The sequence below is a fragment of the Alligator sinensis genome, unplaced genomic scaffold (assembly GCF_000455745.1).
Source record: "Alligator sinensis unplaced genomic scaffold, ASM45574v1 scaffold2446_1, whole genome shotgun sequence".
Lineage (NCBI taxonomy): Eukaryota > Metazoa > Chordata > Crocodylia > Alligatoridae > Alligator > Alligator sinensis.
The window spans coordinates 40,306-43,555 of record NW_005843627.1 but is presented as its reverse complement, the minus strand read 5'-3'; positions in this window follow the sequence as shown (position 1 = coordinate 43,555).

The following is a 3,250-nucleotide window of genomic DNA, read 5'->3' as shown; positions in this document are numbered from 1 at the left end:
CCGGCTCGGCAACTGGTGCCTCCTGGGTCCAAATCAGCATCGAATCTTCTGATCCTGATTCGGCCGAATTGAATCAGGGACAGTGATCCAAATCAAAGAATCCCTGATTTGGGCCGAATCCAAATCAAATTGGGCCTGCTTCACACGCCCCTAGTGTAGAGCACAGCAGAATTGCCCTGAGCATTTAAGATCAGCGTGTTGCCCCTATGGTACAGCTCTATGTCCTCTTGGGCCCTCTGGAAACTTCTTCATTTGTGCTCTTCAAAGCTGCCTATGGCATTGTGGAAATGAGGCTGGCAGGGGCACAGTCAGCCTGTACTCTTTCCACTCTTATGGGAAAGCCTGGCATAACTGTCCATTAACTTCAAAGCTTGAAGACCCCACTTTAAGGCAGGCTGGGGAAGGAATTGCAGTCATCTTTCCAGAGGCAGCAGCACCTGGGAAATTCAGAAGAAGCAAAAATCCTCAGTGCAACTGAGGTCCAGGACTGAGATCTACAAGTTCAGCAAACCAGAGAGGGCTCTTGCTACTTTGGGGGTGCCCCTGCACAGTGGGTTTCCCATAGAGGGGAGTGTCTGACTCCTTTGATTCTTACATGAAAACAATATTTGACATAGAAAATTTAGCATATCTTAAAAGAATTGGTAACTGCTATTCCTATCCTCCATCTGAGAACTCCCTTTTATGTGCCCCCATTCATTCAGATTCATGTTAAACCGTGAGAAGGCAGAAAAGCATAATAAAACAGGAAGGATAAGAGCTCACCTGTGACCAATTCATGTGTGGCTCTTTTCACAATGGGCTTGAATGTTCATGATGGAAAGCAAACAGGTGCAAGGCCTTGGTTCTCACTTCTCCTTGTTCTTCCCCTGATGTGCATTACCTAAGTACCCCTGGCTATAAAGAAACACACCCCAAGGATTCTGCTACTTACTTATTACTCGATGTTCATAGATCTACATGGCGCTTTCCAATGCAGGCAAGGAGAGTATCTTTGCCACGAACATCCTGCAGTCTAAATTAAGATGGGAACAAAACAGAGGTTGATGACATGGGTTGGTGTGGGGGAGGAAAGGTTGAGAGATGAGACCAGACAATGTCACTGAGAAGGGTGACGCACACATCTGGGAAATGAGTGATTTTGTATTTTTAAGAGGCTCTGGTACAGAGCTCTCCTTGAAATGGGTTTGGAGCAGAAATGGCTCAAAGGAGGCAGGAGGTGTGGGGTCAGGTTTGAAGTGCAAGATGAAAAAGAAGCCATGGGGGTGACTTAGGAGGGAGGGCACTTTTTCTAATAATGTGTGTGTGAGGAGGGGGCACATCCGCCACCAGTATCAGGTGAGTCATTGGCAGTGGTGGCAGTCCCTTGGAGTTAAGGATGACATCCATCAGGCTTGATGGGTCCTCAGGTAACCGAGGAGCCTGATTCTGGATACTAGGGTTGTGCGAGGCTTCGGACAGAGCTTCGGATTCGGAGAAGCTTTGGATGCTTCGGGGTCCGAAGTAGCATGTCCGAGTCAAAGCGCTGGCCTCGTTAGGTTTCCCGAAGTGGTTCGGAGTTTCGGAAGCGCTTCAGATCCGCCTCGGAGATCCAGCCACAGGGAATGATGGGGAAACAATAAAATATCTATTACGTTGTTGCTTTTTGTCCAATTTGGATGAAATTTTCAAATCCCAAACCCCTGCACCGATCTTCTTGAAACTTGGCAGGCTTTGTGGCCTCAGTAAGAGCTACCATCCCTGCAGTTTTGACCCCACTGTGTTGTAACACACAGACGGGACAGGAGTTTTGCTTTCAAGAATTTGGGGTACAGTTCCCCCCCAGACCCCTGCATTGATCTTCTTGAAACTTGGCAGGCTTCATGCACTCAGCAGAGGCTATCATCCCTGCAAGTTTCACCCAAATCAGACAAAACCCAACAAAGTTATAGATATTTCATTGATTCCCCATTATACCCTACGGCTGGATCTCCGAGGCAGCTTCGGAGCCCCCTTGGCCGGGGCTACCCTACGGCTGGATCTCCGAGGCAGCTTCGGAGCCGCTTCGGCCGGATCAAGGCGAAAACCCGGTCCGGAGCTCTGGATCGGATCATGGCCATCCGAAGCGGCTGGATCCGAAGCCGGATCGGATCACTGCTGATTTGCACAGGCCTACTGGATACACCCGTTCTTTAGCAATGGGGGCAAGTTGTGTGTGGGAGTATCAGGTGAGTAATGAGATGGAATCTCATTTAGATTATTTCCTAGTTCATTTCAGGCAGACCTCCTGGATGGTTTGTATACAACTGTGTTGTCTTAACTAATGTCAGTTAAGTCTGCTGAAGATAAAGCAATGAGTGAAAACTAAAACCACCATTCTTAAACCTTGGGTCATGCATCATTTGTAGCATGTGTGCAGCTCATTTCCATAGGCCAGCCAACCCTATTTATTTATGAATAATGTTGTCTGTATTTAGAGTTGAAGGTAAAATTAAATTTTCTGCAATGTTATGGTACGTTTGCTGAGTGCCAGCAAAGCTTTTGCTGTAGAGTCTGGGTGCTTCGAGGAGGCAAAATCCTCAGCTGGCATTAATTGACTCCAGTGCAAAGATGCTAACATATACCAGCTGAAAAATCTCACCCCTTGAGAGAAACTTTCCATCACTTCCACTGACCTGATGTACTGAGACTAATGGGGGCCAACCATTTTGGCAGGTGTGTCACAAATTAATCCCCATACCCTCCCTGCGTGCCATTCCAGTCACCTTCCCCTGCCCAATCTGCTGCTCTGCTTTCTGTTTCCTGTCCTCTCCACCACTGTCCTTCCTGTCCCCTCCCTGACCCGCCATGTGCCAAACACAGAGGCTGTCCGCACTACTTTTGACACCCTTGCCACAGGTTGGCCACCCCTTACCTAGACTATAGTATATACAACTGATGAATCTTTGCAGGATTAAGCTCCTAGATTGTATCACGGGAGAATGCATTTCCAGATATAAACTGGAAAATAAATGCTACATCTAATGATAAGGCCTGAATATTCCTACATTCAATAGCCAACAGATTCTTTCACCAAATGTAAGGCATCTCTGTAATTCAGTGATTTCTATTAGACTGGGTATTGGTAAGATATTCTAGAAGAGATGGCCAGAAAAAGTTAGCTTGTGCTCTTTCAATCCAAGGTGATTTGATTCATAGATTCATAGATGTTAGGGTTGGAAGGGACCTCAATAGATCATCGAGTCCGACCCCCTGCATAGGCAGGAAAGAG